A 23,625-nucleotide genomic window follows, 5' to 3' on the forward strand; every position below is an offset into this window, starting at 1 on the left:
AAGGTACCTCAGAGATTTTACAGTCTTGGTAAGCGTGATAAGAGATTATCTATTTTATCTGCTCAGTCCAACTTCAAAAGTCCTGGGGAAATTTTTATTTCAAAGCAGTTTCTATATTTAAATGTTTTAAAAAAGAACAACCAGCATTTCTCCCATCTTTCCATTATGTCTTGAGCCATCTAAACTCAGAGGGTGGCCGAGGCAGCGAATGAAGTGAGAGGCCATTGATATGCAAATGTAGCCATTAAGATCAGAGGCCCCACCCCAGAACTCCGTCACAGCTCTTTCCAAATCAAAGCCAATTTGCATTAAAAAAAAAATGAATCTCCCCAACTTGAAATTTATTCTCCAAAGCTAAAATGCATAGATACCAAACTACTAAAAAAAAAAAAAAAAGAAAAAAAGAAAAGAGAGCTTTCAATACAACACATTACTGCTTTTTTTGGTGGAGAGCTAGCTGTCCTTCAGCAATTAGGTTGTTTGACTTGTGAAAGGTCTACTAGGTTGTTAAGGATAGACACTCTTGACCTTGGACTGATCACTTTGGTCTCCCTGTGGCATGGACACACCAAGCAGTTAAGGTAGGTGCTGCTGGAGATATTGCTACCGTTTTTGAGTTACAGAAACAGAATCCCAGAGGGATCATGTGATATATTGAAGCCTCAAACTTGAGTCTTCAGATATTAAGTGTGGGACTCCTTTCTCAACACTAGTTTTAAACAGTCAGATCCTCCAAAGGGACTGTGATTCCCTTTAGAGTAGAGACCAGAACCTCCAACGCTGCTCACACTCACCTTTTGCCCACCAGATTTCACAGGAGCTTTGGAATGTATTTCTAATCTCACGGAAAAGGAGCAAAGCAAATTCCTTCCTGCAAGAGGGTGGGGAACCCTTCGTCTGTCCTGCTTCTACCCCAGGTCCCATGCAAAAGCTCCAGCGTGCTGTAAACTCATTTGGGTAGTTGGACTCCAGGGTCAGAATTGATTCCTTGAGAGGCAGAGGAGCAAAGCTTCTGTGATGATCTCAGGAAAATGGGATGTGATTGCTGAAGCCCAGAGCCTGGCTCCCTGCAAACCTCAGCCTTAGTCACCAAAGCCATCTGCCACTGCTCATGAGGGTGGGCCTGTAGCTGCCACACTGGTGGACAGTATTGATGTCTGCTTTGAACCTGTGGCCATGTAGGCTTTGGGATTAGAATGTTGTTCTCTGATTCAAATGATCCCTTTCTTCTCTGTAATAAGGCTGTGGTAGGAAGTATGTAGTGGGTAGGACTGCAGGGTCCACTGCACTCCAGCTCCATGGTCTTCAGCAAGGGACTTCTCAGACCCTCAGTTTCCCCACATTGTAGAGTTCTTCTGAGGATCAAATGAGATACCGTAATGGGAAACACATTCCTCAGTGCCTGGTGTCCCAGATAAACAAAGCTGGGCACTGGTTGAGGTGGTAAGGACAGATTTTAATCAGTAGCATCTTCTCACAATAGGGAAAAGAGTCCAGAGTGAGCGAACTCAACTTTGATTTGTACAGCAGTGACTGAGTGTTTTAAAGGGAGACTGAGGGGATAGGGAGGGGAGGGAGGGGGTACTCAGTAGAGTCAGGGAAGTGAAAAATTACAAAAGCAGGAAGTGGGGGCTGGTCCATGTCAAACCCATTAGGGTTTGTTAAGTGGCACCTATCGAAGCGTAGCTCCTCCCTTCCCACAGAGGTTGGGGGACAGGGACACTCCTCAGGTAGAACAGTCAGTTCTTTTGGCCTTGAGTTTCTCAGGCAGGCACTTTAAGGGGGGCTAGGGTCATCCTAGGGATGTGGCCTTGACCTGTTAGAAATCACGCATTTGTTCAAGTCTTTATAGGCCAAGCTCCTGGGGCTTGGCTTAGAGCTTGGTCAAGAACAGAATCTTTGTCACTGGCCTGTAACAATAGCAAGAAAAAGTAGTTATTATTAATTTTTAAGTAAGTTAGAAAAAAGACTGTAGGAACACTGAGTGGCGATATTGCATAGGGACATTGTGTGGGGATGCTGCCCAAGTCACCGCATGTCACTGGGAGGACACTGCATGGGGATACTGCATAGGGACAATATATGACATTGCTGGGGACAGTACAGGCTGTGTGGGGGATGCTGCTCAGGGGTATGTTATAACAAACAGCTTCATGGGAGATGCAGCTCAAGAAGGCGGGTCAGACTTGTGCTTTTGCAACCTTGAGAACAGTGTTTAAGGAAAAATATGAAAGGCACAGACTTCACAGGACAGCTTTTAAAGGTTTATCGACATCCTGGCTGAGCTGGTTCTCAGATCCAAGTTTGGCTGACCCCAGGGCCGGCGAGCAATTGCCATGTCACAGAAGGATGAATCAAGGAAGACCCACCATAGTCCAGCGCGCCATCCAGTCATGGTGGCAAGTGCTGGGCAGCTGAGGGAAGCCATCCTCGGTGGAGAGGAGGGAAGGTCTGATGAAGGATTTGGGCACAAGCTATGACTAGAAGCTAGTCTTCCTTTTACAGGGAGGACCATCCTTTGTCCTTTGTCCAGAGCTGGAAGATCCCATATAGGTTCCTGGCAGTGACTCCAGGAACCCTACCCCACCCCCATCCGGGGTCCACACTGTTGATTTTGAGCTTGGCTGTCTAACACAGACTTTGCCTCAGAAAGAGGATTTGTAAGTGGGGTGTTCATTCATTCATTCTACTAACATTTATTGAGCACTATATTAGTCTGATTTCTCCAGAGAAATGGAACCAATAGGGGAGGTTGATTGATTAATTAACTAATTAATCAATTAATTATAAGGAACTGGCTTACATGATTAAGGGGGCTGAGAAGTCCCAAGATCTGCAGGGTGAGTTGGTAAGAGAGACCCAGGAGAGCCGAGTGTGCAGTTCCAGTCAGAAGGCCGCTGGCTTGAGACCCAGGAAGAGCTGATGTTTCAGTTTGCATCTGAAGACAGGAAAAAAAAAATCTCAATTCAAAGGCAGTCAGCAGGAAAAATTCTTTCTTACTCAGGGGAGGGTCAGCCTTTTTGTTCTAGTCCGGCCTTCGACTGCTTGGATGAGGCCCACCCACCCCGGGGAGGGCAATCTGCTTTGCCCAGTCTACTGACTGAAGTGTTAATCTCATCCAGAAACTCCCTCACAGACACAGCCACAATAATGTTTGACCAAATGGCCTGGCACCTCAGTCAACCTGACACATACAGTCGGCCATCACAGGTACCAACCGTGTGCTAGGCACATCTCAAGGTGCCGAGGACGCTGTGGTGAAAAAACATGCAGAGGCCCTGCTCTTGTGGAGTTTACATTTTGGAGGGCGGGATGGATCTAAAGTTGACTCAACAAACAAGACTTTAACAAGGGGCGAGCGTTATGACAGAGAGTGGCTATTTTATCGAGTAATCAGGGAAGGCTTTTCTCAGGCAGTGACACCTGACTGGGGATCTAAATGGTGAGAAGGAACCAGCCACAAGAAGATATCGTCTGATCAGGCAGGTCTGAACTCAGTGAGCCGGAGGAGCAGAAGGCCCGAGAGGAAAGTGTTTCCAGCGGGGATCAGAGAAGGCGGAGGCGAGATCCTGCAAAACCTTTCAGGCTGGGGGAAGAACTCTATGTTATTCGTTCAGCCTGCTGACTCACTCCAGCCCCTGGCGAGGATGCTCTGATATCAAGCCCACTGGGAGATCAGGATCTAAAAGTGTCTGTTTTCTCGTGGTAACATACCACCGTACCTTTGCACAGCTGTTTTTTTCTGCCTGGGTTGCCCTCCTCACCTTCTTTGTCCAAAGATTGTTCTGGCACCTTTTAACATCCAGCACATAGCACCTCTTCTCCAAAGCCTTCCAGGATTATCTGGGCAGTGAACCAGCCCCTCTTCTGAACTGTTCCAGCCCTTTGTAAATACACTTGTGCTCACACTGATCAGCTATACTATCATGTTTTATTTCTGCGTCTCCTTCATCTCACTGTGCTCTTTGAGGCAGGGCCAGTGTGTGCCTCCTCTCTCTGTCCCCAGCATCTAGTCATATGCGCCGTATAAATGTGCAAAGGTTCTGACTGAGAACTCAGGACTGCCCCTCTCCAGCCTCAGTCTTTCTTACCATCTCCTCCTCCCTCCTCTATCTCACACCTGTGTTACTTGCAGCCATACTGGGCCAGGAGCTCTAACCTCTCACTGCACCCCTAGTACTAAGCTTTGGGCTTAAGAAAGCCTACATTCAAGCTTTAGAAATAGACAAATACGCATCGTCCTAACCCAGAATCTCCCACCCCATGGTGGAAGGTCATCGATTTTTAGCCACTTCAGCATCTATTCCCTTTCCTTCAAAAAATCTGGGAAGATCATGGCAAAATTCTTTTATAACTCTTTCTGTATCCCAGGCTATGCTTCTAGGTGCTTTATGTTTATTAACTCATTTAATTCTTATAACAATCCTGGAGCCGAGTGCTATTATTATCTCTCTCTTAAAGTGTAGCAACAGAGGCACCAGTAGGTCAAGTAACTTGCCCAGGTTCACATAGTAGTGACCAGCAGTATGGCTTCAGAATCCACACTCCTTATGACTACTTTACTGCTACGGTATACAGACTTGTGTTGCTCTTCCTGCCATAAAATCGAAGAGTTCTTATAGTGCCTCCAGCCATATCCTTCCTCTCACATCCCAATAGAGCCAGAGAGTGGGCAGGCCATGTAAATGAGCTAAGAAGAATTCTCCAGGGGACTTGAAGCTGAGAGGATGTGAGGTTTGGAGGTGCAGCAGCCATTTGGAATCTTGAGGGTCAGATTTGCCTGGGAAGGCAGCTGAAAGGGGAAGGTGAACGGAGGTGAGCAAAGAGACAGTGAGAAGCGGGTTGTGACTGTATAGTTTTGGATGGCTGCTGTAACAAATTAACCATAAGCTTAGTAGCCTTAAACAACACAGATTTATTATCTTACAGTTGTGGAAGTCAGAAGTCCAAAATGGATTTCACTGGGCTGAAATTGAGGTATGGGAAGGATTATATTCCCTCATGAGGCCCCGGAGAGAATGCGTTTCCTTGCCTTTTTTAGCTTCTAGGATTCCATTCCTTGGTTCACGGCTCTCTCTTCCGTCTTCAAAGCCTCAGTGTAGCATCTTCAAATCTCTCTGTTTTCATCCTCACATGGCCTTCTCCTCTGACTCTGAGCCTCCTATGTCCCTTTTATAAAGGCTGCTGTGATTGTATCAGACTCACCCGGATAACTCGGGATAATCTCCCCATCTCATTGAGACTTCACTTAATCACATCAGAAAGATCCCTTTTGCCTTATAAGGTAACGTTCATAGGTTCCAGGGATTAAGATGTGGACATATTTAGGGGGCTGTTATTCCGCCTGCCACACTGACAGCCTGGCAGGGCAGCCCCACTCTGGAGCAAATGTTCTTACCCAGCTTCCTCTCCACATGCCAGTCCCAGGTGGCACACAGCAGCAGCGATGGCAGTCACCTTCCGCTACAAACTCTGAAGTCAGGGTGACTGTTCAAGGACAGGCATTTCTCTGAGAGCCACCTCCTGGGGCGCAGCGGCAGGATCCCATCTGCTGCAGTGGTCTCCCCACCAGCCCAGCACCTCGCGCGAAACCTCACACCTTTTCCGAGAGGCAGCGGGGCTGTGTTGGCTGGCGTGCAGACATGTCCAGGTGGCAATTGTTTCTTCCAGAGAAGACCCAGAATAGGAATTTAGTCTCCACAGTTTCCTGTTTCTCATTTTCCTTAGAAAAAAGGGAAGAAAACAAGGAGGCAGGAGACAGGCCTTTGCAGGGAGCCAGGGGCAGGAGCCCTTGGAATGTAATGTTAACCAAAAGAAATCAGTATTAATTCATTATAACAACATCGTCAACAACAGTAATATTTAACACTCATTGGCATGGACTGCTAAGTACTTTATTTACATTATTATTTTATTAAAAGTAATAAGTGTAAAATGAAAATAGTACAAGAAGATAGACAGTAAAATATAAATCCCCTTCTGAACCCAGGCTCCTAGTTTCCTTTCGTTAGAAGCAAACGTTGTTTTTTGCATGTCCTAAAATTTCTTAAATCCACGAATTACCATATTTGGGCAGATCGTTTAAAAAACAAATGGTTGCATTTTATTTATTTTATTTTATTTTTATTTATTTATATATCTTTTTACGCCTACAGCACCTGGTCTTCCTAGGTGGTCTCCCATCCAAGTACTAAACCAGGCCCGACCCTGCTTAGCTTCCGAGATCAGATGACATCGGGCGTGTTCAGGGTGGCATGGCCGTAGACGAATGGTTGCATTTTATATATTTCATACTGCTCCTTGCTTTTTACATGTAGCAATACATCTCGGCAGTTTTTCCATTTTAGCATAAGTAGATTTATTTTATTTATTTATTTTTACAGCTACATGGTATTCTATTCCATTTTACAGATGTGTCATAACATATTTAGCCACTTTTTTTCATTGAGGGATATTTAGGTTGTTCCCAGTCTTCTTTTAGCCAACAGGGCAGTGAAAATCCTTCTATGTATTTCTTTGAATACAGGCATGAATTTATCTGTAGAACAGATTCCTAAAAGTGCTCACTCTTATCTCTTTAGTCCCCACAGCAATCCTATGAAAGCAGGCACTATTATTTTTCCATTTACTATATAGAAAAACAGACATATAGATAGGCTAAGTAACTTGTTCAATAAATTATTGGTGGGATTGGATTAAAACTAGCTCTGCTGAGCACTGTGGAGATGCAAATGGTATTGAGAACCTGAGTATTCTAGGGAGTCTAGACTTCTAGATATTAGAAAGGGTTCTAGCTTCTTTGCTCAGAATCACATAAGATGCATTTACAGCTGCGTTAATCAGGATAAGAGAGGTTTTGCTGCTGTAAGATCAATCCTCAAATCTGAGTGTTTTAATAAGACAAAAGTTTTTTATTTCTTGTTCTCACAGAGTCTGATGGAACCTCCATCTGGAGATTCAGGGATCCAGGCTCTCTGCGATAATCCCATCTCAACACATAAGATTTTCAAGGTCCCTGCAGCAGGGAAAAAAACTAGAAAGTGTGTAGGAGGCACACGGGCTCTTATGTGGGCTCGGAAATGACACAGGTCACAATTGCTCACATCACACTGACCAAAACCAGTTATATGGCCTTAATCTAACTGCATAGGAGGGAGATCGAGAAATAGTCTTGCCTTGTGTCCAGGCAGAGGAAATGGTATCGTGAGGAATAAATCCGTCACATATGCAAATATTCCATCCACCTTGAATGGGGAAATAGGGAATTTAAAGAAACTTTTCTGTGTAATGTGGGTAAAACTCCCACTTGTACTTCTCCAAGAAAACTTTAGGAAAGATTCTTTTGTCTTTCAGTGCTTTGGGAATCAGAACCATATTTTTTTCTGATGTGACACTGGCCTGAGACTAGAAAAATGGCCCAGAAACATTTGAGTTTGAGTAATCATGTTTATAGTGTCAATATATTAAATTATTTACTTAAATTAGATCAGACTCAGGATTATTCCTATAATGTCTCATTCACTTGATCTCGCTATGCTTTTATAAGAGGGAGAGAGAAAAGGTGACGTTACTACAGGAATTCTGGCTTGCTTTGTGCACAGTTCGCTTCCATCTTCCTTTTGCTGCGATCCTCATGAATGAGGAGTTACTGATGGCTCTTAATCATAGCTATGGAAATTACCAATTATTTTAATGTTTTAGTTATCTGAAAATTGTTTGCTGTTATTTAAGTCAGGGCCCGACCTTGGGAGTGTGTTGGCAGTGTCTCCAGTCTTATGTGTCCTGGCAGCAAAGGCAATGCCAAGGGCCCCAGGGATGCTGGGAATCTGGTTCTCAGGGGCATCAAGCTGTGGAACGTATAATTTCCTTCCGTTGCACTTGGCTGTCTGAGCGATGAGTGAAGAAAGATGGTAGTTGAACTGATCAAAAGTTGGGGATACGCTGGGTAGAAGAACAAAGAGGTAGATGTTATAGCACTGACAAGAGTGGAGGAAGGAATGCTCCATCCGGTCCAGGATGAAGAGGGGAGAAGGCGAAGTGGTGAGTCGGTAGTACCAACTTGGAGAAAGGTAGGAAGGACCCAGGAGCCAAGGAGTCTCAGTGAGGTCACAACCGAGGAGGTGTCACGGGAGAAAGGAGTGGAGTGAGAAAGAGGAACACGGGCAGATGTTGAAATCAAGGAGAACCTGGAGGGTTCGGTGAGTCTTCTGCAAGAATGTCGAGTTTTCTCGAGATTCTGGCAGATGGCTACAGATAACCCAGCTGTAAAGACATGACCCTCAGAGTCGACAGGGTGTTTTCACATATGTGAAAACGTAGTGATCTGCTAAATTGTTCACATTGGTTGTTTTGATGGGGAGAGGAATATCGTTGGCTATTTATTTGTACACCTCTGTATTAATTGGCTTGTCATCATGACCAGAATTGCTTTTGTAGTTTGAAAGGAAATCTACTAAAGATAACTAGGAAAATTAAAGAAGAAAAGTGATGGTCCGAAAGAAGTGCTTGCCACATAGTAAGTGCTCTCTAAATGCTGATTTCAGCATTACCGTGATTGTCTTGGTTAATGGTAACACTCCTCATGCTAGAGCAGACTCTCACTGTCTCCTGATTGAATTCCTGCAGCTGCCTTTCCATTTCCTGACTCCCATGCTGCCGATGGGTAAGCAATGGAACTCAGCCCCATGAGCTTTCCTTCCTCACGCTTGCTTCATCTTGCTTCTTACTGTGTTGTGTACCTGTGTCACGTAGTGATAAGATCCCAGTATTTGGACTTGGGCCAAGGGGGAGAGAGAGAGAAGACCCCACTTAGGTCTCATAAGTAGCTGCTTGATCTCTTCATTAACAGACATTTATTGTCGCTGGTTGGTATCATTTGTTTTCTATCCATTAGCCTTTCTCTGATTCCTCTTTGCTTATCAGAATCTTGATTTAGTTCAGGCAGCAATGTGCCCAGCTCCAGTCATCTTACCTTTTGATAGTGATTGGTCTAGAAGTGGACATGTGACTCAGCTCTGGGATATCTGCTGCGGCTTCTGGGAAACAACCTCTCTGATAAGATAGAGCGGCCAATGAGCTGCAAGTCCTTTTGCTTCCTGCTTTGTGCATTGTCCCATGAGGATGATGAGGATGTGATGGCATGTTGCTGAGGCAGCCATCTTAACATCACGAGAGCAGAATTGAGGATGGTAGTGTGGAGGGACTCCTGGAACTAGCTCTTGATGACGTTGTTGAGCCACCTCTCCCCCAGTACTTCTGAACTTCTTAGGAAGTAAATGGTAAATGCTCTTATGGTTTAAGCCATTGTTAGCTGAGGTTTTTGCTCCCTGCAGCCGCAGACATTCCCCAGTGGCACAGTGCTGTTCCTGAGCCGGATGCTGGGGTGTGTAACTGAATCGGTATGGTTCCTGCCCTCAGCGAGCTCACGGTGCAGTGGAGGAGCACCTCTTGGGAGCTGCATCTGGTCATAACAAAGTGCATTGACAGGAGGGAGTGGAGGTGCGGAATGGTCAGGCGCCTAGCCTGTGGGACACTCTGGTCTCATGCATCCTGTATCCTTCATTCTTAGTCCCATCAGGCTTTCAGGACATGAGCTGTGATGGTCAGGGACTGGGTACATCTCTCTTTGAAGGCAGATGCTCATTCAGATTACCCTGGGGTTACAGATGAACACGTTATTTTAGGCCATTTCTGGGCCATAGTTTTATCCTCCCCTTAGCTATTTACCACATGCAAATTTTCCATACTATGCAAATCACTCACTTTATGCAAATCATTTACTGTCTGTTCCCAAGCCCAGCACCTGCACCAGGTGGAATCAGATGATTCTCGGGCCTTGGGGTATAAAAGTACAAACACTTAAGAAATCTCTCAGGGGTCGGGGGTGGAGGGAATCGTTGAGCATTGGATGACTGGGCAGCAGCCTCTGCAAACAGCTTGCGTCCATTACAGGGTGTGCTGAACTCTGAGCCTCCCCCACCTCCTCCCCAGCTACCTGCAAGCCCCTTCCTGGTGGTAATGACTATTTGGAGTAAATATTTTGATGTGAGTGGAATGATTAGGTCCGGGCTGGCTCTGCACAGAACCTTAAGGCAATTAGGTTTCCCAGTCAATGCAGGTGAGTGCATCATTGTGCCTGGCTGGACTCAGCTAGGTGCTGGAAGGAGCCTGCTTCTCTAAGGTAGGCAGGCCTGGGGCCGGGGCGGGAGGGAGGGTGCAAAGCAGCTGCTTAGCCTTGGACGCACATTGCAACCACCTGGGGAGCTTTACAAAATACTCATGCCTGGGTCCCACCCTTAAGTATTCTGATTTAATTGATCTAAAGGGCAGTATGGGCATGGGGAGTTTAAAAACTTTCCCACGTGGTTTGAAGGTGCAGGCAAGGTTGAGAGGCCTGGCTTGGGCTGGAGGCAGGAGGCCTCTGTATTGCCCTGGCTCTGCCAGTGGCTCTCTGTATGGGGTCGGGCAAGTCTCTTCCTCTCTTTGGGCTTCCAGCCTTGGGTCCTCCCTGCTGGGGAACAATCACTTGGCCTGGGACCTGTGTGGATGCTTAATTAAACTAAAACAATATTTTATCAGTGGGTTTTAAAAACAGCTTTATTGAGGTATAATTGACATACAATAAACTATGTATTTAAAATGTACAACTTGATGCGTTTTGACATGTATGTACCCATAAAACCAACTCCATGAGCTCGTCTACGTGTTAGTGTCCTGGGGCTGTCACAACAAAGTACCACAGACTGGGTGGCCTAAACCACAAGGATTTACTATCTCACAGTTCTGGAGGCCAGAAGTCCAAGATCAAGGTGTTAGCAGGGGTAGTTTCCTCTGAGGCCTCTCTTTGGCTCGCATATGGCCATCTTCTCCCTGGTTTTCTCTCCGTGCACGTCTGTCTTAATCTCCTCTTACACGGACACCAGTCATATTAGATTAGGGCCCATCCATGTGACCTCATTTTACCTTAATTACATCTTTAAAGGCTCTTTCTCCAAATACAGCTACATGCTGAGTACTGGGAGTTAGGTACGAAATTCAGCGTACGAATTCTGGGGGGGGGAACACAATTCAGCCTATACCCATCTATCACTTCCAAAATTTTCCTGTTGATGCTATAATCTCTCCTCCCCTGCCCATACCACTCCTATCCCCAGGCAGGCCCTGATTTATTTTCTGTCGCAATAGATCAGTTTGCATTTGTTGTAGAATTTTATATAAATGAAGTCACACAACATGTTTTTTCTGACTTTTTCCACTCAGGGTAATTATTATAAGGTTCATTCCTGCTGTGGGTGTTGATCATTTGTTTCTTTTTGTTGCTGAGTAGTATTCCGTTGTAGGATGTGTGGCAGTTCTTTTGTCCATTTACCTGTTGGTGGACATTGGGTTGTTTCTAGTTTTTGGCTCTTGTGAATAAACCTGCCACGAACATTTGAAGTTTATGAAGCACACACATCATCTCCAAATTCTCACCACAATACTGCAAAGCAGGCAACCTGATTCTCAGATTTCTGATGGGTGAACCGAAGTGAGATGAGGCTGTCACACAATGTAGGAAGGAAAGGGGTCTACCTGTCTACTGCATGTCTCCAGGAGCCAGACATAGTGGTCTCAATAGATGTTTCTCCCTCGAAAGAATGACTGAATAAATGAGGAGTGAAGGATTTGCTTGAGGTGGACCAGTCGGGTCTACAAGCCTGATCACATCTCCCTCTGCGTATAGACCTTGTATTAAGCCTGTAAAGGACAGCATTGTCCTGTAACGTCTCCTGAGAACGGGAGCCACAGACACCATGTCTGCGGTTGCCTAGGGTGTGATGAGAGGTGGGGTGGGGCCTGCCATTCAAGACAGCCTTGAGGCTGACCCTCACAGGTTGACACTTGGTGAATAGTTCATCCAAAGACGATGGAACAGACCCCTGATCCTGACCGGATGGAGGGTGAGGGTGCTTGATGGTTCTGAGCCCCACTCTGATTGAGCTATGATTCAAGGACACATTTTCATACAGGACACAGGGAAAGCTCTCCCAGGACACTGACCTTGAGCTGCTCTTCTGCTCCCCCCTCACAGAGCGTTTCCTTCCGTGGACACTGTGCAGGAAAAGCTCCAGAAACTTTTCTGTACATCCTCTAATTTAATTCCTCCAACCCCCATGGAAGAGCACACTGGTCTCATTTTATTGATGAGGAAACTGGCTCAGAAAAAGAAGGTGGCTCGCTGAAGTCTCCCGTCTAGAGGGCAGCAAAGGTGTATCTGGAAGCCAGGATTCCTGCCTCCAGTGGTACGGCCAGTTAGCCAGTCCCGGGACACCACTTAATTTTTCTAGGATTAAACTCTGTCACAGCCACCCCACTCATGGTCTCCAACTGGGGACCCTGTACATTAAAATCCTGCTGCTTAGGCTAATGCTCTGACTTCTGTAGATAGGAGATCTGGGGCTCCCCCTCCCATCTTGGGGGCCAGTGAGGAGGCTCAGCACCACCTGAGGGGCTCAGCCAGGCAGACAGGAAAAGCCTTTCCATTGGCTCCATGAACCATGCCTGAAAATGGGAGCTGTTTGCCGCAGGAAGATCCTGGGCACCGCGTGGTCCTTTTATTGGGCGGGGGCTCTGCGTGGAGGAAATGAACAGAGCAGGCAGTGGGAGACGATGCGTTTGGAATCTAGCAGCCCAGAGAGTTCCTATACAGCCTCGTCTCTTTTGTGCGACCCTGGACAAGTCTCTTTTATATCTCTGAGCTTCAGATTCCTAATTCACAGAATGAGGATTACAGCCACAAATTCATTTTGAGGTCGTGTTGAGGGTGACCTAAGATAATGGATGTAGCCCCCCTAGAACACTGCCTGTCACCTAGTAGGGGTTCATCTTATGCTAATTTATTTCTCTTCCTCCTTCCTGCTTCCCTTGATTTCCTTTGGTACGCATGACATAGATTGTAATTTTCAGAAAGCTTGTTACTAAATAGCAAATAGGACACAAAGGACATAATCACAGAGAAGCCGAAATGGGGACATTATTGATTTAATTCTTTAATGTTAAAAAATTAAGCTTCTAAAAGAGCCTTTCAATCAAGCATGTCGTATGGTTCCAAAACCCCCAGCAGGGTGAGCGCGGTGCGTACTGTTCCATTCCACATCGCAAATCTGCATCTGCTGGGCTCTTCCTGGGACAATAGTGAACGAGGCGCTCAGGAAAACCCCAGCTGGGCATCGCTACACCTCCCTGGGCCCCAACCGCTTTCCTCCTCGCCTTCCTCGGGGCGTGGCATCTAAGCTTTCCGCAACCTTTTCGGTGCCCCAGTGTCCAACAAAAGGCCTCTGCATAGCTGACCTAAAAAATATTGGGCCAAGGAATGAAGGAAGGAATGAGTGCTTCCCAGGTCTTGGAGCCACAGAAGAGTTTCCTCACTTTCCAGAACGATTCCGGTCCTATGGCTTCCTGTGCACGGGGACCGGCAGGGTGTGCTGAGGGTCGACGTGTTCTGTGTGGGGTGGAGAGGGCGGCTCCTCTCAGCCAGCCTGTGTAAAGTAATCCGCCGCTGCTCTCAATCGCGCGCCTCCAGCCTCCTCCAGGCTGCAGCCTTTGCCTCATGCTCTGGTCCTCCGTTTTAGAGGCCCTCAGCCCCCCGCGGTCTCATTTTAGCTCCACACCCAGTTCCCATCCCAAACTTTGGCCAGTTACCTGATGCTTGGCTTGAGCTCACCCAGCTTTTCTCTAGGACGTGACTTCGAGTTTCTGCGCTGGCCACATACACCACTTCCACAGTGGCTCGCCCGCCCCCACCCCCACTGCAGCTCCTTCCCAGGATTCAGGGGTCAGGTCTTCTCTAGCAAGGGGAGCTAGTTGATCTGGATTTAGGGCCTGATCCCAGCATTTACTATTTACACACTCTTAGGTGTGTTACTTTGTTTTTCTGACCTTCGGTGAAAGAAGCTGGGTTGAGTGAGAGCCAGAATCCCAGACCTCAGACCCTAAAGCCAACGGTTCCTTGATGAGAATGTTTCTTCCATCTCAAATTGGAATGTCTTTCTTCTCCTCTGCCCCCGTACCCTGCCATTTCAGCCCCTGCTTTCTCTTCCTCCTTCTTCAGATAAGGGTGGGCCATTTCCAGGGCTGGCTCTCAGCAAATGATAAAGTTCCTAGCTGCAAGACCTTGGGCAAGTCACTTAACTCTTTGTGTCTCAGTTTCATCTTTTGTAAAATGAGGAATATAGTGGGACTCACCTTGTGCCATATAAGATAACATTCACAGATCCTGGAGATTAGGCTTGGACATCTTTTGGGGGACCATGATTCTACCACCAGGCCCTATCTGGCCACCTGATTGGTAAGATATGTGGTCAGCTGAGTCTTCATGCTCACCTGGAGAATTTTAGCCAGGAGCCTCCTGGGGATGGAGAAACTATTGAGATTAATGGCTTTGGACACTGGTTTAACAAAGACAGGGACAGAGACCACTCCATCCTCCAGGAAAACAGTTTTGAGGGAGTAGGGAGCTCGACCGGAGACAAGACAAAGTTTTTAGCCTGGGTTCCGGCTAGCTGCTGGACTGAGGAATACTTTTGAGAAGGACTCAAAATGATGTCTATTTAAAACCTTCTTCTGACTCCTTCCCTGGCAATCCACTCAAGTTCTTTAGCCGAAAAGAGCCTGCTCGCTCCTTTGGGTGAGGAAAAATAGTTGCTAACACAAATGGAGGGAGACATCCCCACTCCCCTGAAGGTGGCTGTCTTGTGGGAAAGCTGCAATTGCTGACTGTGGCCACCAGATGGCAGAGTGAAGAGCAACGTTAGTTACAGTTTGGGTGGAACTTGAACTGTGGCAGGGATGCAGGAGGTCCTTGGGCTTCCAGGAATGCTCCAGTGAGGCTCCAAGCTGGCCTGTCCTGGAAGAGCGTTAGCTGCTCAAGGGGCGAGGATCAGTCAGTTGTTGCTATGCCTGTAGCTCTTGGACTGGCTTCAGAGTTTACTGGGGCGGATGCTGGGCAACCAGCATGCCTGGGGATATCATGGTTCTTGGCTTCCCTCTGCCCACCCCACCACCAATGGGCTTGCTCCATCCACTGAGAACCTCCATCAGATGAGGATGGAGGAACAATATATTTTTTGTATATGTGTGTCCATGTTGCTTGGAAACAAAGGTGTGCAGACACACTCAGGTCAGGCTCTCCCTCTTCAGCCCTCCACACTAGCTTGTCACTGGCCAGGGGCCCAAGCAGCCACTCCCTGATCACTCAGAAAAAGGTTTGGCAGCAATCCGAAGGCCAGAGCAACTGGACTGTTTGTTTTTGGAATTTCATCAAATAAAAGGGTAGGGAATACATTGCAGCAAAGTTCACTCCCTGTTTTGTTCTCAGAACAATGTGTCTGGAAATGAATTAGAAACTGATTTGACATGGATTTTAAATGAAAAGGTCAAAGGCATTGCAACTCAAAACATTCCTTTCTGTTTAATCAGGCCTGACAGCCTGTCACAGGGGCTTCCCAAAGAGAGAAGGGAACAGACACTAGTGCTTATGGGCCAGGTAGGTGGCAGGTGTTTTCATCTACTTTCTCTGTGTGTAGTGGGTGTTGCGATTATGATCATTCTCATCTTTCAGATGAGGAAAGTAAGGCTCAGAGAGTGTATTAGTTATCTATTGCTGCACGACTAATTAGAACGTAGTGCCTTAAAACAACAAACATTTGTTATCCCGTATAGCTTCTGAGCATCAGGAATCTGGACTGGCTTAGTTGGATGGTCCTAACTTAGGATCTCTCATACGACTGCAGTTGAGATGTTGGCTAGGGCTGCTGTCATCTGGGTGCTCGACCAGGGCTGGATAATCTGCTTTAAAAAGGGCTCACTCGCATGGCCACTGTCAGGAGGCCTCAGATCCCGGCTGTGCAACACCGATGAGGCCTCCACAGGCGCCTGAGGGTCAGTTTAACACGGCAGTTAGTTTCTGCCAGGAGAAAGAGGGAGAGCCACGTGCCTTTACATGAACTAGCCTCAGAAACTACATGCCATCACTTCCGTCTCATTCTGTCGGTCATAGTCACACAGACCATGATATAACAAGGGAGGGGACTCCACAAAGACACACATGCCAGTAGACAGGGATCACTGGAGGCCATCCTGGAGACTGGCTGTCATAGGGAGCTTATGTAACTTGGCCATCAAACAGAGGGACTGAACTTCATTCAAGGTACCCACAGCTCATTTGCAGTAAGGCCATAGGCCTGGGAGTGGCATTCAGATAGGCTAATGATTCAATAATTTATGTTTTCCCCACTCTATTGAAAAAAAAATGCTGATAATTATTATTTTTCAGGATATGGGGAAATGGTCACTTTCATTTGCTGTTGCTGGAAGTCTGATCAAAATGTAAAGTTTTCTTACACTTTGACTCAACCACCCTCCTTCTAAGACTCTTAAATATATTTTATTATCTATATTCTCTGTATATTCACACACATCCAAAAACATATAACACATACACAAGCTTTTATAATAATTTATAATAGGGAAAAATCAGAGAAAATCTGAGAACGGCTAAATAAATACTTATCATTATAACGGAATATTATACAGCCATGAAAACAAGACAGATATGTAGTCCAAGATATATTGTTGTGTGAATATATCGTGTCATAGAACATTATATATATTAGGATTCCATTTTACTTACATAAAACATGTAAATTTACGTATTTGTTTTTATTGCATTCTACAAATCGAAAAAACACCAAACTTTTAATAGTGGTTGCCTGTGGGAGGCAGGACTTTGGGAGACACATTTCTATCTTACACTCATCTGTATTGTTTATTTTTTATTTTTTTAACATACAGCAAATACTGATTACTACAGATTTTTCAGCTGACTCATGTGAAAAGGGCACTACAAAAATTAATGAATCTAGATAATCTCTCTAAATGGATATATACATTCTTATATAACATCGGCTTTATATATGTAAAATAATATAACATTAATGAGAAAAATTGTGCTTCCAAAAATAACATTTGTTGAAGGTAAAGTGTCTTTCTTTTCTATATCTAGAAGCTTTCACAGGATTAACATATGTCTAAGTTAAGTGTTTCTTATTATCAGAAAAACTTAATACACATAAACACATAAATGGCCCCAGTTTCCATTTAACTACTAATATCAATATTCGGAACTGAGACCTTCATTAAGCAAAATGCTGTAACTCACACCACTGCAGGCTACTTTCTGTGACAGGTTTGGAATATATATGACCTCTTTCCCACTTGTGCTTTCTCATCTATAAGAACACAGAATAGATAATAAGCAGAATATAAGCTAAATCAAAATACAAGCTGTACAAGGAATTGTAATCAGCCGAGCCATGACAAATAAAATGTGTTGGGAATGCTCCATAGGTTTATATTTGCATGTCCAAGATCTTGTTTTATTTTACAGTTCATTAAATGTTTTGATTTTTCAAAAATTGTTGGCATTAAGAACTTCAAATAAATCAAAATATTCTATTACTGAGTATGTCAAACGAGAGGCCTAAGCAAGCAGAGGCTAGCCTAAAGTAGGCTACACCCTCTATGACAGATGCCGTAGTCACAAGCAGGGCTGGAGTTATTTAGATTTTGTATCATGGGCAATATATTTGTTTTGCTGCAGTGAATAAATTCACCACTCTCAAAAAATGCCCGCTTATACATTGATGAGGATGAAATAATGAAATAAAGGAAACCTCATCTTAGTAAACAAAAATATTTCCCAAGGTCAAAAAGTTCTATTTAAAAATTTTCAATTTTAGTGAAGATAATGGGCCCAGAAGCACATCCTCGGCTTAACTTATGTTTGCATTGTTACGTTAGGGCACAAACTAGATACACTCTTCTGTATTTAAATTGTTTCCATCAGTTCCTTTCCGAACTAAATAACTCAATAGAAGTAACATTGATAAAATATTAACTATTCTACAGACCTTATTTGAATGTCGCCAGTTTTTCCACTAATGTCCTTTTTCGGGTCCAGGGGACCCAATCTAGGACTCCACATTGCATTTAGTTGTCAAGTTTTCTTACTCTTATCTATGACAGTTTCTCAGCGATTTTTTTTTTTGTCTTTCATAATCTTGATCCTCTTGAAGAGTGCTGGCCAATTATTTTGTAGAAAGACCCTTAATTTGAGTTCGTCTGGTGTTTTCTCAGGTTTCGATTGAGGTTACGCATTTGTGGCAAGAATACCGCAGAAATGATGTGCTGCTCTTCTCTGGGCAGCGTGTCGTGTCACCGATGTTGATTCGTCTTATCACTTGTTATATAAACATGTGTCTGCTAGGTTTCTTCACTGTAAAGTTACTCCTTTCCTCTTACATTTAATAAGTATCTGGTAGAGGAGATACTTCGAGGTTGTGCAAGTATCTTATTTCTCATTGTACTTCCACTGGTACTTGCTTGTGACAGTTATTGCCATGGAGTTTGTCTGTTGGTGATTTTCTATTTACATCATTCCTTCTCCATTTATTAACTGGTATTCGTCTGTAAGGGAGAGCAATCTCTTTCCCCTAGTCTATTTATTTATTCAGCGATTTATTTATACCAGTATGGAGAATAAAAATGTTTAAAAAATCGATTCTTTACAACATTAATACAAATTACAAATCTTGAATTTTAAGGGTTTTTTTTTTCCCCCAGAAAGAAAGGACCAATAATATTTAGTAAAACAATTCCCTAACATGTAGGGCAGGAGAGAGCAGGGGCTTTTGGGAGTAAGAGTTCAGCTTTGGGGACCAGAAAAGAACCTGAGTCTCCTTGCAGCATAGAGATCCTAAATTTCACTTTACAGGTGATGGACTTGATGGACAGGAAATGGCTCAGAGACTTTAATTCGGCAAATCATGCTGGAGCTGGGTTAGAACCCGTGTCTGTCTGATTCCAAAACTCATGTGCATTCCACCATCCTCCTTCAAATATCAGAAGAAGGTGAGCTTAGAGGTCCCTGGATTTTTGCACCTGTGAAGTTTTCAAGCTGTATTTAGTTGGAACCCCATGGGGGACTCAGTCTGGAGACTCACTGCCCTGGCTGTTCTACAGACTCACCTTGTTTGTACCTCAGAGATAAAGTTTTCTTTTAAAGAGCTTTTCAGCTCTTCCCCACTTGATCATGACTCCACCTGACTGCAGTTCTCGTAGGCACGTTAATTTAATTCCTCTTCAACACAAAGAGATGAGAAATCAATTGTGTGTGCGTGTATGTGTGTGAATGTGTGTGTTCACATGCAGGTGCATTTGTGTGTGTGTGTGTGTGTGTGTGTGTGTGTGTGTGTGTGTGTGTATTGTGTGATGGTGGTAGGAGGAGGGAATTAGAACCAGGTAAAACATCCCCAATGCTGGGGGCCAGTTCAAATCTCATTGTCCCCAGCAGTCATCTCCCACCAGGTTTGTGGATATAATGCGCTAAAAGCTCATGTCCCCTCTGAATTTCCTGGAAGGCGATTCAGAGTTTTACTTGTTGGCATCATAGGGGAAGCCTCATCTGACCCCCTGGACTACATCCCACTCTCTGCCTCGTCACAGCGGCTTGCAGCACCCGCGTCCTCCTTTATAACAGGGTCCTCAGGGCAGTATTGTTTCAGTAATGATTGACTTATGTCTGACATCTTCATTAGACTCTAAGTGCAGGCAGAATGTGGTGGACAACTACTGTATTTCCTTTTATGAGCAAGCAAGGTGTGCCTCCATAGGTAGAGAACGGAGGACTTGGGAAGTGTAATCTTTCTCTGATTTGCACTGGGGTGTTGCATACCAGTTAGCTCAGCGACTGTGGGAAGCTGAGTTTTCTGAAAACACAAAGGTTACGTATCATGGAATCCACACTGATTTGGGGATTGACTGTATGTTTTTTTGATCTTTATAAAGGGTGATCAGTATATTGGGTTGTTAAATAGTAGGTCAGATGTCCTTATTAACATATCCAAGTTGTGAATTCTCAGAAAGTGTGTGCTATACACACCCAGACAGGTGAAAGCTGAAAACAGCTCTGTGATGTTCTCAAGAGAGCCACAAGATGGCGCTGCTGCTGCTTCCCAGGCCTGAGCATCGGGACCGGCAAGTAGCCACCGCAATAATTACTGTAAAAAGCGCTTACAACTTAGAAGTGGTTGCTTAATGAAAACCCCGCTCGACTGGCCTTGAGTTTTGGCTAATGGTGGAGACTTCTTCACAGTGAAGACGTGGAGAAGGCCTCAGCGAAAGGCTCGTCTCCTTGGCTATGTTTGCCTGGGTCTCCCCTTGGAGAAGGATAAATGGCTGGATCCTAAAAGGACAGCTTCTTTCCCTAGAACCATCAGCAGCAATGAGCCCTCAAGCAGCGGGGCTCCCATTGGCTGTTGTCACCAGCTCACACCTGTCTCAGATGGGTGTGTTCATCCTGGCCCCTTGAATCCTCTCCCACGGATCCAGCCTGCGGCCTAGCAATTGTACCAGTGAGCTAGGTACCGTTGGCGGTGCGAGGATCTGTTCTAGCTGCCTGAAGTCTGCAATGTCATTGTGACGGCCCAGGTGTGCACGTGCCCACTCATTCAACACGCACCGAGCTCTTGCTCTGTGCCAGGTACTGTGCTAGCGACGGGAGTTACAACTGCAAGTAAGTCGGCCGGGGATTTGGACTAAAGTGCCCCCTGCGGCCTCTGCCCTGCCCTGATCCAGCCCAAATCTGGCCAGCCCTTGACCATAGTGGGGGCTCCTTCTGTCCCAGCTTCTAGCTGAGGTCTTGCTGGGCCCAAAAGGATGGCTTCCATAGTTTATCAGAATTGTAGCTTTAATGCTGCCTCTGAGCAAGTCACCAGGAGCCTGCCTATCCTTGGGCACCTCGTCTGATAAACAAGGAAACTGACCTGAGTTAGAGAGACTACCTGACTCCACTCGCTTGGCACCGAAGGAGTAGTATTTCCAGGATGTAGACCTTTTCAGTTATACAACAAGGATCGACAGGTTTCTTGGGATGTGAGACTTCCAGTGCTAAAGCTTGAGAAGTCCTGAGCAAACCATGACAAGTCGGTCACCCCAGGCCAGTCTCCCCAGTCATATCCCTGACATATCCTTTTCCTCCTATCACTGAGCGTTTCTGAGGTCTCAGCTACTAGACGGCGAGGAGCTAGTTATAGACCCTGCCTGTCCTTGCTCACTGTCACCTTTGGAGCCGATTGGTGGGGGGGAGCACGGCTTAGAATGAGCAATCACCTTGGACAAGTCACTCAACCTCATCTTCAGTTTCTTTGGTTATAAAATGGGTATAGTTATCCATGTCTCACAGATTTGTTGAGAGGATTAAGTGAGACTGTGCATGTAACGTGTCAGGTATGAATGAACCTAAACATGTGGGCATAGTGAGATATCAGTGAGGTCAAAGGTGGAAAAAGCGAATGCAGAATAATATGGGAAAGGAAGTCTGATGCCCAATAGACCGAAATGCAGAGGGCAGAGCAGAGGGCAGGTGGGGTGGGATGGTGGGCTGTACGGCTGGCTCTGGCAAGAGGTGAGACATTGAAGAATTTTAAGCAGGGACATGACCTGATCAGGTGTGGGTTTTAAAAAGACTCCCCTCCCCCCACTCACCCCCAGCTGCTGTGTGAATATATGGCAGTCACACAGTAGCTACTCAGAAATGTTCCTTTTCCTTAGGATTGTTGCAGTTTTTTCCTTTAGAGCTTCTGTCTCTTCACCTCATTTATTTATTCAACAGATATTTATGAGCACATTCTCATTTAGGTCTAGGGGTGGGTTTGAAAGCCCTGGCAGGGCGACTAGGTTGCCCTCATCTCTGATGGAGCCAGTCCAAGGTGGGTCTGTAAGATGCTGGCTTAGTCCTGTGGGTCTCCGAGGCTGCCTGCAGATCGGACCACGTGGGCAGGGCTGATGGAGGCTGAGTGAGTGACCTAGATTATTGCCAGGTTCCTTTGCCTCCCTGAACTCGGGTTTCTCTGCATCAGGTGAGCTCTGAGCATGCGCCTTGTTGAGCTTTGCTCCTGAGACCCTAGAGCCCTGCTCGCTTCTTAGTCCTGCTCTTCCAGGTTCTTGATGCTGATCCATGCTCCAGGAATTGCTCCTGGGGTCAGGCCTGGGGACTGAGGTGGGAGGAGGGTAGTCCCATCCCTGGGAAGGGGCACGGGTACATTCAGACACCATAATACTCCAGATAGGGTCGAGGGGCTTGTACCTTGTCCCTGGAGCCCCCTGGCTGTTGGTACCAAACCCCAGCTCTGCCCTTTAGGCTGGCAGGACTCTCCTGTGCACCTTGTACCCGCTGGTTCCTGAAGCTTTGGCAAGTATCATGGCCTGTGCTCAGCCTCCCCTGCGTCCCTCCCTGCACTGACCTGGCTCTGTCCCCTCTCCTTCCTCTTTGTTTCCATGACCCTGATTTCAGTGCAGACTAGGGGTTTGCACTTGCTACCCCCAGCTGTTACACTCACAGATTCTGACTTTTTTCCTCCTGCTGTCTTGGGTAGAACTTGCTGCCCAAGATCTATCCCTAAAGATCCCCATTCCTGGTGACTAGTGGTCACCCAGAACAGCCAGCCTCATGCGAGGTGTGTGTGTGTGTGTGTGTGTGTGTGCACGCGTGCGTGTGCGTGTGTACGTGGGCACCATAGCACTTGGTAGAAGTGGAATCAAGGTTAGGTTGGGTTAGTATGAGGGGTCCTGGCTTTGAAACAAGCAGTCTCTGACCTCTGAGAGTCAGCTCAGGGGTGAGCTGGGAGCTGGGGGATCCTCACAGGACATACTCCAGGGGCAGCCAGAAACCCCAAGTTTAGGGCAAAGCCAAGTTGGGAACCAGAGAGCGGATTGGCTGTCAATGGTGAGAGTGGAGACTTGTTAAAAGTGACGCTAGAGAATTTTGTCACCTGTTTCATTGGTTCAACAGCATCTATTTCTTTGGAGATGCTGCTGGAGGGACCGTGGATGGGGCTGACCGAAGACTTCCTAATGCGCCTGCAGGGAAATAACGATTCAAAACCCTGCTTTGCGGTCTAAGGATGAGCTGTAGCCTCAGTGGAGAGAGGTCCCACGGCAGCTGCAAGACTGAGCTGTGATGCGGCAGCTGAGTGAGGCCTGGGGAGACGCAGTGGGGTCAGCATCACACTGAGGTGAGACCAGGGGTGACCACCAAGGACAGCATGAGAGTTGCCGTCAGGGTGCTGCCAGGGGCAGGGAGGGACACAGGGGCTTCCTGTTGCAGAGGAGAGGAGACAGAGAGGAGACAGGACTTGCTTTTTTTCCTAGAAGTGCCACCTGCTAGCCAGCCCACCCCCAGCAGGTGGCCTTCCACCCCTGCATGGGCCACAGCCCGGCAGAGCTGCTGTGGACATATTTCTGTTGAACCCAGCTCTGCCCTTTCAGACACGGAGTGTTATGCATCACCAAGAAAGGACAGAGTCAGCGGGGGTCCGTCCGATGCCCACCGGGGTGGCTAATTAACCTCCGAAAGCCTCAAATTTTCTCATCTATAAAGTTTTTTTTTTTTTTTTAAATAACTATTTCCTTGCAAGTTTGCTCTGAGGATTAAATGAGACAAACAGGTACAGCACGTCTGGTGCAGTGTCTGGCTCGCAGTAAGCGCCCCAATTCCAGATGAGCTCACAACGCCCAGATTTATTTCAT

General features: G+C 46.1%; 1 long non-coding RNA gene and 1 other non-coding gene across 2 annotated transcripts in view; one reads left to right on the forward strand and one right to left on the reverse strand.

The window, feature by feature from the left end:
• LOC120603679 (uncharacterized) overlaps window positions 1-23,625 on the forward strand; it is a 314,182-nt gene that overhangs the window by 12,081 nt on the left and 278,476 nt on the right. The gene's annotated exons all lie outside the window — the stretch shown is intronic.
• LOC120604242 (5S ribosomal RNA) lies at window positions 6,147-6,266 on the reverse strand. Its single transcript, XR_005653277.1, has one exon. It is a non-coding gene; the product is annotated as a 5S ribosomal RNA (ribosomal RNA).

This window comes from Pteropus medius, unplaced genomic scaffold, assembly GCF_902729225.1.
Source record: "Pteropus medius unplaced genomic scaffold, Ma_sr-lr_union100, whole genome shotgun sequence".
Classification (NCBI taxonomy): Eukaryota; Metazoa; Chordata; class Mammalia; order Chiroptera; family Pteropodidae; genus Pteropus; species Pteropus medius.